This window comes from Chionomys nivalis, chromosome 10 (assembly GCF_950005125.1).
Source record: "Chionomys nivalis chromosome 10, mChiNiv1.1, whole genome shotgun sequence".
In the NCBI taxonomy this organism is placed as follows: Eukaryota; Metazoa; Chordata; class Mammalia; order Rodentia; family Cricetidae; genus Chionomys; species Chionomys nivalis.
Window position 1 is genome coordinate 11,383,418 of NC_080095.1, and position 15,316 is coordinate 11,398,733.

General features: G+C 39.3%; 2 pseudogenes; both read left to right on the top strand.

Annotated features, from left to right (window-relative positions):
• The first annotated feature begins 5,041 nt into the window (after positions 1-5,041).
• LOC130882671 (PC4 and SFRS1-interacting protein-like) lies at positions 5,042-6,756 on the top strand (annotated as a pseudogene).
• A 7,788-nt stretch (positions 6,757-14,544) lies between these two features.
• LOC130882846 (immunoglobulin heavy variable 3-23-like) lies at positions 14,545-15,073 on the top strand (annotated as a pseudogene).
• Positions 15,074-15,316: the final 243 nt, after the last annotated feature.

Consider the following 15,316-nt stretch of genomic DNA (forward strand, 5'->3'; position numbering starts at 1 on the left):
CAGGAGGAAGATATGCAAATAAGGCTTCTCTGTGCCCATGAATAACAGCCCTGCCGTGACCCTGCAGCTCTGGCAGAGGAGTCCAGTCCTGTATTCTCAGATCCTCCCATTCAATGATCACTCCACATAGAATTGTGGCTTATTTGAGATTTCCTTGTTGTTATTTTAAATGGTAATTAATGGAGAGGAGATGCTGTCTGTGTGTTGTGTGGACATCAGAAAGAAAAAATAGCTTCATTGATAGTCTTCTGACCAGCATTCTCTGTGTTTCCAGGTGGCCAGTTTGAGGAACAGCTGGTAGAGTTGGAAGGTAGGGAGGCCTGGAAAGTTCCAAAAACTTTTCTGCCCAGCCCTTGGATTCAACTTCCTTCAGTAATTATCAAATGAACTGGGTATGTCAGGACTGGAATGGGTCACATATATTGGTAGTGGTGGTGGTAACTACATCAAATATGCCAATGCTGTGAAAGGCTGGTTCACTATCTGCAGAGACAATGCCAAGAACACCCTGTACCTGGAAATGAGCAGTCTGAGGCCTAAGGACACAGCCATGTATTACTGCAACAGATTCACAGTGATTCAAAGTTACTGCGAGATCAGACACAATCAACCCCACAGGGTGCTCATGACCAGCAGGGTTGGGGAGCTCACCCAGAGATCTAGGTCAGGTAAGAGACTGTCCAGAGATGCATAAAAGGTTGGACTCCTTTGTATCTTGACTGACTCTCCAAATCACACTCAGGATTCTCTCTACAGGTAGAGTGTGTACTAATCCTTGAAGTGTCAAAATTTTTTTATTCAAATTTCTGTTTTCCATTGTGACGTGCTATGACTTATTCATTATATTTCTCTCTTACACTCTTCCTCTCTTACTCCCTCCCATTTTACCCCCCCACCCTCTCTCTCTATCTCTCTCTCTCTGTGTACATGTGCGTGTGTGTGTGTGTGTGTGTGTGTGTATTTGTTGGGATGTGGAATTGTGTCTGTCAATGTGTCTCTCTCTGTGGGTATGTTTGTGTGTGTTTTAGTTCATGTGCATGTATGTATGAGTATAATTGGACACATGTTCATATGAAATCTTTTATTTCAATCAGCCTACACTGTATTTTCAAAAGAAATATTTCACTGGCACTAGATCAAACCAACTGGCTGTACTGGTTGGCCAGTGTTCCACATTGATAACACTATCTCCACAATCCAGAGATGTTGGCTGCCACACCAAGCTTTTTGTGGTTTGACAACTAAGAGTACAGATCTCACACAAAGATTCTTGTATGGAAGAAATAAAATGACAGAACTAAGTCCATGTCCTTATTATGGGTTACTTTTATAAATATGTCACCCTCTGATCAGAATAAAATGCAGAACATCACAAAAGGAGAAAGTGATTTTGTATGGGTTCTGGTATCATAACCTGAAAGGGTCAAAGGCTCCGGAAATTGTGAAGTACAAGACTCAGAGAAGTCTCAGTAGTTATCTTGGTGAGAACAATGGAATTCAAGTTAGAGCCAACAAGGAAATAAGGCAGGGTCAAATAATCAAGAACACTGTGCTCTTCACTCTCAACTTCATCCTCAAAAATATGTGCAGATCAGACACAGGTGTGGACCTGGTAATAAAATGTGTCTGAGACTCCATCATTGAGACTGTGAGGACAATGCAACCAGTGTCACCTCACTGCAGGCAGTCACTAATCTACTCAGCAGAGAGCATGTCTTTTGTTTTCTTCATTAATATTTATTTGTTGACTTTACTCATGTAATTCCCTAATTTAAAGGGACTAAAGAATTTTCTTTTAACATGTTCATCCAGTTTCTTTCCTGCAGGCTCTTTACTACAGTTTATTTACATTACCTCTCAGCAAACATGATGGGTAATCCCTGTTGTAAAATCCGAGACAGATTCTTTATCTGAAAGTCAGGTATACTCAAGTTGTATCATACAAGGACCTGGAAAAACTGATGATCCCTCACTGGTATGATGGGATCCTATAGACTATGTCACTATGAAAGAACAGATAAGCATTGGAAACATGTTATTTTCTTCAGTGTAAATATAATGATACCTGAGAACTGATCAAGGCATGGTCAGATTTTCTTGAAATTTTTTCACCTTTGATGTTGTCATAACTGAGAATGGTATTCTGTGAGTTCTGTAAAAATGGCAGGAAAGAAGCCGGGTATTGGTAAGTTCATCCAATAGGTAGAACATCTGGGAGCTGCAGACAGGAGACAGATTGCTCCTAGAAAGCAGTTGCATCTTTTCTGCACTGCTTTTCCACCATCAGGTCCACATACTTTTGTGTGGAATGTTTTTCTGACTAACAGGAAGGTGAGACTTTGAACATCATGGCTTTGACAGCTCACAGTCACAGGAGGACTAGAGAATGTCTCAGTAACTGAACATTAATCCAGCCAGGCTGATACCTGAGTCTGATCATTGTTGTGATTGACAGTTATTTCAAACAGACCTTTAACTCTTTTTCAAATCTTTCTTAATGGATTTGCTCAGAGATCCAAACACCACAGTTCTTATACTTCCTTTACAATTATAAAGCAGATGTGGACCCTCAGAGGGAGAAGATTGAGGAAGCTGAGAGCACTAGATGGAAGATTTATACTCCAAAGTAAATGACAAGAGGAGTCAAAAATATTAATAAATTTCCATGTTATTAAAGAAGGTTTTTCAGACTCAGTTTTCACAGTGTCCTATTTGTAGATAGAAGAATCATCAACATAGTTTTATGTCATTAATTGTTATAAAATATATTCTTGACTTAACTGAGCAGTCTAAGAGTTTATGTTGCTGGTTTACAGATCTGTTAGTGATTAACTATATTGTAAAGTTTCCCTTCCTCTTTGGTGTCTTCTGTACATCCAAGGACAGATGCATGCAAGTGATGAAGTGGTGTGTAAGGTCCTTCTGACTATGTGTTGCTTTTATTGGTTGACTAAAGAAACTGTCTTGGTCTTTTGATAAGGCAGACTTAGATAGGTTGGGTAGACTGAACAGAATGCTGGGAAGAAGGGCAGTGTGGCAGATGTCATGATTCTCCTGCCCGAGATGGATGCTGGTTAGACTCATGCTGGTAAGCCACAGTCAAGCGATGATGCACATTAATGGAAATGGGTTAAATCAAGATGTGAGAGATGGCCAAGAAGAGGCTAGATAGAATGGGCCATGAAATAATTTAATTAATACATTTTTTGTGGTTATTTCAGAGGTTGAGCTAGCTGGGCAGAGGGATGTGGGCCATGCCTCCTACTACAGATTGGCACCCAATGTGGGGCTAAACCCACTTAAAAACCTGAGAAGGCTTAAAAAGCAGAGAGAGTTTAACACAGCTTTTTGCTGTTTGCTGGCAGTGTGCTGCAGAGAGAGTTTTCTGACTCAGCAACAACAAAAAAAGCCACACCGTTTTAAAATGAGGCTTCCTGTCCCTGCCACCAGTGTAATCTCTGGCTATGGAGCATTTGTGAGCTTGGATGTTTGTTTACCCACTCAGGGTTGGGAGTAAGTAGCTGAGACCACGCCCATGGCTTAGGTCTTCCTGCCTGAGTAGGCAGCAGGATCAGGTTTACTAGAAAGTGGCTATTTTTAAATACCAGTTTTTGGGCTGTGCTGTCAGCATGACCTCTGTCTCTTGTGGGAGACAAAGAATTTAAATGGGGTTTGTGACTAAAGTACTATGGTTTGCTTGATGGCAACTGGACTCGCTGTGTGCTGAAAAGGGGGACATTGTGTGTAGCTACTCAGAGGCACAAGTGACTCAGAGGCACAAGCAGCTCTGCCATACTAATGGTGCAATGTGCATGACTCGTAGGCACAAGTGGCTCTGACATGCTGGACTGAGCAATACAAACCCACAGTACCTGTTTTTGACCTAGGAATGTTGCAGCTTAGATTTTTAAGCACTTAGTGATTTAAAACTGCAAAACAAAACCGTTCTTGGACAGTAAAGAATTACAGATCCATAATAGGACAGATTCAGACATAAAAGACCTCTAAATGGTCACACTGTTAAACAAATGTACATACGCTTGGGGAAAAAAGATAAAGAGTATAGAGACTCATAAAATAAAGTTAATGCTTTAAAAAAAGGTAACGTATTTAAAGAGACAAAGTACAGATAGTCATAGATTGAAAAACAAGCCACACTTTAATCCCAGCACTCAGGAGGCAGAGGCAGGCGGATCTCTGTGAGTTCTAGACCAGCCTGGTCTACAAGAGCTAGTTCCAGGACAGGCTCCAAAACCACAGAGAAACCCTGTCTCGAAACCTCCCCCCCCCAAAAAAAATAAATAAAAATATAAAAAAATAAAAAAAATTAAAAAAATCACAGAGAGTCTGGATTATATACACTGTGTTTTCTTTAAAATTTTTGACTGTAAAAAAGCTAAATGCAGAGAGACGTTTCATATATGGGTTGCCAAGGTAAACCAGCATATATATTATAAAGCTATCTTGACTTCAAAATTTGGGTCTAAGGATATGATACTTTGGAAAAGAGGTTCTTTTGTTTTCACAGAAGATGAGAGCCTGTAGATTACCTCCAGGCCAATATGATAGACAATGCCCTCCTGAAAGGTTGCCGTAAACACCCTCAAAAACTTACTTTGCTCAACTGCCAAGATGAACAGAGCACACAGAATATACCATAAGAGACCTACTTAATTGCGCCCCCATACAGCAGAAAGCAGTTTGGAGAGAAAAAATACACCCATATTCCCAAACATTATTTATAAATGTTCTTTTACGAGCAGCGCAGCAGCGCAGTGGTGGTGGCGGTGGTGGTTGCAGCTCGGAGCCATTGAGACGCCTCTGAGGCAGCTGGTGGTGCAGGTGGCTGGTGTGGACATGGGCAGAGGTCGTCGGCGCAGCCCCAGCGTTGCCTCCTGGCAGGCTCGGTAGGGACACCGGGAGGCATCCTCCCCTGCCCGCGTGCCCGCCAGTCCCAGCTTGTGTCCTCGCTCTCATCTCCCGATAGCCGCTGCACTGCTCCCCCTTCTGGTCTTGGGACTCCCGGTATCGCCCCTCCAACATGACTTGCAATTTCAAACCTGGAGACCTCATCTTCGCCAAGATGAAAGGTTATCCTCATTGGCCAGTTCGAGTAGATGAAGTTCCTGATGGAGCTGTGAAACCACCCACAAACAAACTACCCATTTTCTTTTTTGGAACCCATGAGACTGCTTTTTTAGAACCAAAGGACATATTTCCTTACTCTGAAAATAAGGAAAAGTATGGCAAACCAAATAAACGAAAAGGTTTTAATGAAGGATTATGGGAGATAGATAACAATCCAAAAGTGAAATTTTCAAGTCAACAGGCACCAACTAAACAATCAAATGCATCATCTGATGTTGAAGTCGAGGAGAAAGAAACTAGTGTTTCAAAGGAAGATACTGATCATGAAGAAAAAGCCAGCAATGAAAATGTGTCTAATGCAGTTGACATAACCACTGCAAAAGCTGCCAGGCAAGGAAGAAAGAGAAAGGCCAAAAAACCAGTGTAAATTGAAGAAGCATAAATGGTGGCTGCAGCAACAGCTTCTCCTAACTTGAAAGCAAGTCCTAAGAGAGGACGACTGACCTGCAGCTACTGAAGTCAAGATTCCAAAACCAAAAGGCAGACCTAAAGTGGTAAAACAGCCCTGTCCTACGAAGAGTGACATGGTTATTGATGAAGACAAAAGTAAAAAAAAAAAAAAAAAAAAAAAATGGGACCAGAGGAAAAACAACCTAAAAAGCAAGTTAAAAAGGAAGAAGGTCAAAAAGAAGAGGATAAGCCAAGAAAAGATAAGAAAGAAGGCAAGAAAGAAGTTGAATCTAAAAGGAAAAATGTAGCAAAATCAGGGGTTATATCAACCTCTGATTCAGAAGACGAAGATGATAAAGAAGGTGAAAAGAAGAGAAAGGGTGGAAGAAACTTCCAGACCACTCACAGGAGGAATGTGGTAAAAGGTCTACATGAGAAGGAAGCCACAGAGGAGAAGCGCAAGCAGGAGGAACAAATGGAAACTGAGCAGCAGAATAAAGATGAAGGAAAGAAGCCAGAAGTTAAGGAAGTGGAGAAGAAGTGAGAAACATCAATGGATTCTCGACTTCAAAGGATACATGCCGAAATTAAAAATTCACTCAAAATTGATAATCTAGATGTGAACAGATGCATTGAGGCACGGATGAACTTGCTTCACTTCAGGTAACAATGCAACAAGCTCAGAAACACATAGAGATGATCACAACATTGAAAAAAAAAAACACGGCGGTTCAAAGTTAGTCAAGTTATCATGGAAAAGTCTACAATGTTGTATAACAAATTTAAGAATATGTTTTTGGCTGGTGAAGGAGATTCAGTCATCACCCAAGTGCTGAACAAATCTCTTGCTGAACAAAGACAGCATGGGGAAGAAAATAAAACCAAAGTTCAAGGGAAGAAAGGGCCAAACAAAAAGCTAGAAAAGGAACAAACACATTCAAAGACCCTAATTGGGGGGTCTGACGCTCAAGACAGTAGTCATCCACAACATAATGGTGACAGTAACGAAGAAAGCAAAGACAGCCATGAGGCTGGCAGTAAGAAAAACTCACCTGGAAAAGTGAGGCCGAACTATCTCTGAAGGAGTCACCACTAGATAACTAGATTGGCAGACGTGGGGTGTAATGAGTATGTGAAGTCTGTTGTGAGTGGCTTCATCTGAAATACTTAGGCTGCTGACTGAAAGGATTAAATTTTTTATAAGTATAGGTTTTGATGTTTAAGTAGTTTGGGGGAAGAAAAATCCCTTTATGTTTGTGTACAAGTAAAACTTATTGCTAATTTTCCATGTGCAGTATTAACAACTCCATCATCCAGTTCAAGTGTGAGGGAAACCTACTTAGAAAGGTTGACCTGCTTTATAGACGTGACTAGTGTATTTTGGTTAGAGTGTGTGTGTGTGTGTGTGTGTGTGTGTGTGTGTGTGCACATGTAATTGGTAGTAGGCCAGTTACATTTTAAAACTGCTACTTGTATAAATCGTTCTTCTCCCAAATAACATGGGTTTTGTGCATAGTTTTTACAAATCTTGGATTTACCAGACTGTCTTTTCACTGTTTGTGGGTTTTTTAGAAGTTGAGCATTTTTATGGTTAATAAAATGAATGTTACTTCTAAGTACTCACTCCTTTTAATCAGAAGTTATTGTAACCTCAGTCTATTGTGCTGCATTACTTGCCTCTTCCTAATAATGTGTAGTCTGTGTGACACCCACATGTCCAATTAGAAGGTACAAATTTGATGACTTTTGAAAGTAATTTAGTTTCAGGGCTGCGAATTCAGTGGAGTCAGAATTAAAGAGAACAGATTGGGTATATAGAGAAACTTCATATACAATCCTTTATAGTTACTAATCACAAAAACCTAAAGCTAGTTTGTTTTTAATCTCACACATTAAGAAGGTCATGCTCATTGAGGTATGTGTGTGTTTTTGAATTGTAATCAGTCCATGATGCCTATTAAGTGGTAAATAAATAAGAAAACTAAAACTAAATAAATAAATAAATGTTCTTTTGCATTTAAAGGGGGATATGATATAGATATGGATAATTTGCATTGGTATGAATTTTGCTTTAGTGATATAAACTTAAGGTCAATTTTGCTATATGTATATGTATTTGTGATCTTGATTAAGGCATTGTGATTGTGTAGCTCGTTTAAAAAGTGTAATGTATAATTAGAAAATATAGCTTGTTAATAGATAATCATCTATAATAGTCAAGTTTGTAGTCATGTTAGTTAAATGTTCTAGATGTGCACAGGTATATTTCACATAGGCATTTTTCATATCTTTCAAAGACTACAGATTAAGGCATTTAAGATGTTTTAATAACTTAGGCTTTTTCATGGCAGTGAGACACATCTGCTCCTGGCAGCACCAATCTATTTGAAGAGGAAAATGGGCATCAAAGAGACTCCTTATGGAGTTGCTTAGCTTTTATCTACACTGAGAAATTTCTAACCATCATACGAATATAAAATATTGTACTTTCATTGTAACAGGAGCCATTAACTGAACGTCCATGAGTCACTAGACCTGACAATAAATGACTAAACAAACTCAAGTATAAGGATACAACTCTCGGGCTGGAGAAATGGCTCAGTGGTTAAGAGCATTGCCTGCTCTTCCAAAGGTCCTGAGTTCAATTCCCAGCAACCACATGGTGGCTCACAGCCATCTGTAATGAGGTCTGGCGCCCTCTTCTGTCCTGCAGGCAGACACACAAACAGAATATTGTATATATAATAAATAAATATTTTTTTAAAAAAGGATACAACTCTCAAATAGAAGATAATTGTGAGTAATGTGCAGCTTTACCCTAAAGGAATTCCATTTGAATACTTTTTTTCTTAGTGATTCCTTCTAGAGAGTTTCATGGAGAAGGGGACCCTAGAAGCATGAGAAAATAAAATGTGGACATGAACTCTGTCTGATATAATTGAAGAAAAAACTGAGTAAGGGATCACATACCAGTTCTCCAAAATTGCATAAAAATACGTAATTATTCTTGTGATCTTTTACAAGATCCAAAAACCACAATGAAAAATAAGACAAAGCAAAGATGAGACACACTAAGCATAATGCCTAAAAATGCTCTAACAAACTGCATCCTGAACAAGATTGACAAAACACTTACAGGGGTGGATGTACATCAGAGGTGGAACAGGATGGTCATCTTCCTAGTGTTAAGACCTGTACAGCTACTCACAGTACAGAATATTCTCAGAGAAATAAGGGACACAACATATGCAGTGTCCAAAGTGAAAGAATTGGTTGATATTCTCTGGGATTTATTGACGATTGTTTTGAGCTATTTTTGACCATTCCCTGATGGTTTACAGTATCAAGGCATTGAGAAAAGCCCTGAATCCCTTTTCTCTATGGTGATCATCACAACAAGAAAATCAGTTCCCACTGTTAAGGCAAGTCCTCCTCTCCACTACTTGTCATCACTTTGGGTTCTCTGTCTTTTTATTGCTTCTGGTAACATAACCATGAAGACTTGTTGCATGCTGCTGCTTTTTATAAGGTGTCATAAAGAGCTGACAATCCATTCCTCACCAATGCAACAGTCATGTTTAGGAACCTGATTTTGCAATGTGTTTCAAGTGGTAAAGAGACAAGGAAGGAAATTAAAAGTACATAGTGACAGAGACACAGAAAAACAGAATACAGGTACTAGGAAATATCCAGGTGTGGTGTCCCTGAGTGGGCAGCTGAATACTCTGAGACCACTTATGTGTATGACAATCAATCCCATGAATCTCCTCTCAGATAAAATCATGAAAATGCATACACTAAGTGTTCGTGAATTTCATTCTCACAAGCTGGAATTTCAAAGTGAGTGATAAAAAAATTAACTTCAATGACAACAGAAAGTATTTTAAGTAGTTTCTTAATCCTGATTTCACATCAGGAAGAGCCTGAAGTGCATCTTATGACTAAATTCCATCTAAACACTCTGCTGGGGTTTACAGGGATATGCACTGAGGATGTGGTATCCTCTTATCTGCACAGCATGAACGTGGAGTCACTTAATGTTTTGCATCCAAGGTCTGCACAGTGTGAAACATACAGTTTCCTATTTATATGCAAGTGGGAGTCCAGTGTCAGAAAAATGTTACTCATTTTCTATCGGCAGGTCCTCTAAGAGACACTAGGTCAATTCTAAGAAACCTGAGGACAAATTGTAAACCTTGCCCTGTGCTTTTTTTTTTTATTCTTCCATGAACCTTGCTCAATGAAAAAAAAAGTCCTCCTGCTCAGGCTAAAATTCAGACCTAGATGAGTGGTCCCATCTCTTTCTCACTGGTGCTGCTCCTCTGCATGGTGCCCTTGCCAAGCTGTAAGTATTTCAGGGTTTCAGGAAAGGGACCCAGGCATGTCATCTGTGGGATGACTGTACCATGATTATTGTACCTGTTCCCAGTTCCCTGTTTCAGGAGCAGCCCTCACAGACCCCATCCCTTACTGGAACTGTCAGTCGATTGTCATTAACCAGTTATTGTGTTTGCTGGGTCTGTCATCCTCCAGGAAAGTGTCTGAAGTGGATGTGAAGAACCTGGAGTGGTGGAAGCACAAATTATAATTCTGATCTCAAATCACAAGTTAACATCAGTAGAGACACCTCCTGTTTCATGAATGCTAATTTTTCTTAATGATAAAAATCCTGAGTCAGTTACCAGGGGCAAAAGCTGAAGGATCAGAAAAGCAGAGTTCAGTCACTAGAGAGTTCTCACCTCTACCAATGCTCAGACCAAAGGTGGAAGATCCTGTTTCTATAAAGCCTCTGACTAAGTGCTGTCTCTTCAAAACCTCAGACTGCCTCTCAGAGTGAATCCTCAGACTCTATCTGAGACCTTGTCTCCTCCTCTCTAATATTCCTCTCTCTGCCCATCCATGTCACTCCTGTGTCTCTTTCTCTGGTGCTGATATTAAAGGCATATGATCTTAGGTGCTGGTATCAACATTATGTGAGCTGTGTTTTTAATTTGCACAGATTAATCTCTTGTAGCCCAGGATAGGTTTGCACTCACAGAGATCCACCCACCTCTGTCTTCCTAGTACTCAGATTAAAGGTTTGTGTCATCATTGCCTAGCCTCTGTGGCTAACAAATGTCTTAGCTCTGCACTCTGATCTTCAGGATGCTTGTTAGATCACAAACAAAATATCACTACACATCCAAGAGCTTATGTTTTCATAAAACTGAACAATCTTCAAACTTCAGACATGTATTACTATGCTAGAGGAACAGTGAAAGAATTCCAGTGTAAGCTTGGACAGAAACCTCTCTCCTCAGACCAGCATTGGATATGGAAGACAAACAGGTACTCCCAGAAACATTAGGTCAATTTTAAGAAACCTGAGGAATATGCAGCATTTGCAACTGTTTGACTGTTTGGTGTCAAACCTTTGTTTTTTGCCTTTTACACAAGGTAATCCTCTAGAGTACACTTTACTTGTCCTAGCCTATTAATCTTGCTTTTTAATTATGCACTAATCATCTGTGTTCCCACACAATCCTCTAAGATGTATAATTGCTCCTTTTCAAACAAATCAGCACAATATATATATATATATATATATATATATATATATATATATATATATGTATACATATATTGAGAGAGAGATAAATAGACAGACAGACAGACAAACAGACAGATAGATTTATAGATAGGGAGATAGATAGATAGATAGATAGATAGATAGATAGATTGATAGATGATAGATAGATAGATGATAGATAGATTCTGAAATTATGACACTTTGTAAGACAGCTTTGTAAGAATTTTGAGTAATCTTTAGTTCATCCTATTTATTTTTAAACTTGTGATAAAGCACAAATTCCTTGAAATGATGTTACTTTTCAAAGTTAGCTTAAAAAAATCAACCACCCACAGTTTCCTACCTGTAAACTAATAGGACCTTGATAAAAGTGTACAATTATTATAATTGTTGCATGATTGTATTTTTGAACATTTGCATTTTGGGAAAAATTAGCTTGCATGTTGAAGTCCAAGCTAATGATTCCTTTATAAGCACATTGTGCAATCAGACCACAAAATTCTCATCCACAAATATGCACATCCCAGTAAAAATCAGCTCTGGTCCCTGGTCCATCTCTCTTCAGCCCTTCCCACAGACAACTGAATTCTATGATTTTCACAGATTGTGCTTTTGTTGGTGCTTTTCTTGCCTACAAAGTCTCTCAGAATTATTTCTCTGCATTCTTTGCTGTTGCTAACTGGAAGAGACTGGTGTTTCATGTGTGAGCTAGAAAAGTGTCCTTCAGAGAACCCATGTTGGCTAGGGACTCCATGTTAATAGGTCATATGATTGGGGCAGGTTTACAAAGGAAAAGAGAATCTAGTCATATGAGGCTGAGGATTCTCTGGAATATCAGGCTGTGACACTAATAGTGGGTGATGAAACTTTGGAGACCACATTGACTACATTCTTAGAATACTGACAGAAGAATAAATAACAGTGAATTAAATACCTACACACAATGTTGAATACAAAGGTTCCACTGTCATATTTTCCAGGGTCAGTGTAAAGAACAGCTTACATAGTTGCTACTGAAATGGATGGATGGATGGACAGTGTAAAATTTTAATGAGTTTGTTAGACATAGTCTATATCAGAACCAATAACTCTATTCTCATCCTAAGGATTGTAGTAGGAGCAGTGGGCCGCTTCCCACCACTCAGCTCCTGGCCACCGACTAGCTTTACCAGAAATAATTACACGGAAACTGTATTCTTTTAAACACTGCCTGGCCCATTATTTCCAGCCTCTTATTGACTAGCTCTTACATATTGATCTAACCCATTTCTAATATCTGTATTGCCACTTGAGTGTGGCTTACCGGGATGAGTCTAAAGGGCATCCATCTCGGAGAGAAGAGTCATGGCGACTGTCTGACTCAGTTTCTTTCTCCCAGCATTCTGTTCTGTTTACTCCGCTTACCTAATTTTCTGTCCTATTAAAGGGCCAAGAGAGTCTCTTTATCTAACCAATGAAATTAACACAAAACAGAAGACTCTCCCCCATCAAAGGATTTTACTTTTAACCAAGAATACCCAGAATTTTTTTTCATTTATACCAATATAAATTAAAAGGCTTCACATATTCACATTAAAGTAAATAAATTATTGAACAAATAGGCACAGGCAAAGTTTTCCCTCTCTCATAGAAAAGAAGCAGCAAATGTTTATAGAGATGTCCTTGATATTCTCTTCTCTTCAGTATGTCCTCTGATTTGTTCTAGATAATTTTAAATAAAAGTTGATGCCTAAAAGATACATATGTATAATCTAACACAAGAATAACTGTTCCTGCAGCATGAGCCCTTCAAGGGTATGACAAGGATGATATGTTCTTTTACATAACTCTGATTGATATTTCACCATAGAAAATAGTAACAGCGAACCAAATATGTAAAGATATTTTACAAATCATGAATAAGATTATCTGTAAATGGATTTTTAAAAGAATAAGTGAAGGACCCCACCATTTCTGAGTTGGATGGGAAGATGGTCCCTGATAAAGTTGCCTACCAAGTTATTTGATATTTACCAGTGTTCCTTATTTGGCTTCTGAATTTATTGTTTGGAGCCTCAGTTATACATCTTTTACTATTTTTCTTTATTCTTTAGGATCTCTACATGTGATATTTTTCCATCCAGCTCCTCCCTCATCTTCCAAACATGAGGCCATACCAACCTTATCCTTATTTAAGCACAGTTAGTGTTTTCCTTATCTGCATGTGTTTGAACCCAAGCACTGAAACATAGGAAACATACCAGTGACCATACCATCGAAAAAGGGTGACTATGTCCGTTGTCCAGAAAAATAAATTTCCAACTCCTCTCAGTAAGAAATATGGCCAAAGAATTATCAGTCCTATCTTTACTATGGTTTTGGATGGTTTGAGCCTAGTTAGGTTCATATAGACAACAACAGCTATTATGAATTCGTGATTGAGATATCCATGTCATGTCCAGAAGACAGAATTTCACAGCACCCCTCCCTGTGTTCTACTCCTCACATTCTTTCCTCATCCTCTTCATCAGTGTTCTCTGAGCCTTGGAGGAACTAGAATGACACTGGAAATCTTATATCACACAATGTATTGAACATTGGGAAGGACAGTTTCTGCCTTATGGAGAGAATACAGATTGTGTGTTTGAGACTCTATGTGTTTGGTGTTCTGGTTTCTGTTCTGTAAACTTAGAACTAGAATGGAAGTCAAGACAGAAAAAGACATCTTAAATGAAGGGTAAGAGGGATAAAGCACAGGGTAATAAAGAAGTTTTGAAAGGAAAAGTTGGGTGTAATGAGAAAAAGGGGATGAGTGGTTAGAAAGCATGAGAATTTGGGAAAATAAAAACAATGTCTTCTGAAAATACAAAATTGATGCAAAAGTTTTGTGTTTTGTTACAAAAATGCATTAAATGTCCCCATTGTGCTGACTATATAAAATACAGAAATAAAAACTGACCTAAGACAGCATGAAGACAACCATGTGTTGCCTGGTATCGAGATGGGAAAGGGAAAGGCAGAGTGGGGAGTAAAAAGTGATCATAGGAAGAATTACAGGATGCAAACAATTGAGTGCTGCAAATGTAAATATGTCCTTACAGCAATCACAGAGAGGAAGACAGACAGCAACAAGAACATTTTCCATGCATATGGTGAAAAGAGAACTAAATAAAGTGGGTTGAATCCCTAACAAGAAAAATGTATACACAGAGCTACATTAGTGCTTCAATTTCTATAAATGTCATCAGTGTTTGTGGTGTCTTATACGTGCTCTGAGTACTAGTTTCTTCTCAGGTCCAACTACAGAGCCTGTTATGGCAGGAAGATATGCAAATAAGACTTCTTTGTGCCCATAAAATCCAGCCCTGTCCTGACCCTTCAGCTCCTGCAGAGGAGACAAGTCCTGGATTTCCAAGTCCTCCCAGTCAGGGTTCAGCACTGAACACAGGACACCTACCATGGACTTATGGCTTATACTGGTTTCCATTGTCCTTATTTTAAAAGGTAATTCATAAAGATGAGATGCTATGTGTTGTGTGGACATGAGAAAGAGAAAAAATATCTTCTGTGTCAGTTTTCTAACCATAATTCTTTGTGTTTACAGGTGTCCAGTGTGAGGTGCAATTGCTGGAGTCTGGCGGAGGCTTAGTGCAGCCTGGAAAGTCCCTGAAACTCTCCTGTGCAGCCTCTGGATTCACCTTCAGTGATTATTAGATGGACTGGGTCCGCCAGGCTACAGGGAAGGGACTGGAGTGGCTCGCACATATTAATCCAAGTGGTGGTAGCACCTGGTATACGGACACTGTGAAGGGCCGGTTCACAATCTCCAGAGACAATGCCAAGAACACTCTGTACCTGGAAATGAGCAGTCTGAGGTCTGAGGACACAGCCATGTATGACTGTGCAGGAGACACAGTGAGTGAATGTTACTGTGAGCTCAGACAAAAACATCCCTGTGGGAAACACAGAACCAACAGGGGGCGATGAGAGCACTTAGATATCATAGTCAGAGAAGAGCCTCCTCAGAGAAGCATGGAAGACCGGACTTCTTTGTGTCTGCACTGCCTCTCCATATCTCACTTAGGGATTTTCTAATAGATACAGTGTGTAGTAATCCTGAATGTCTAAATTATTACTTACATTTCTGGTTCCTGTTGTTGTATGTGTTTATTTATTATATTTCTTTATCTCTCTCTGTCTCCCTATCTGTGTCTATGTCAGTCTCGATCA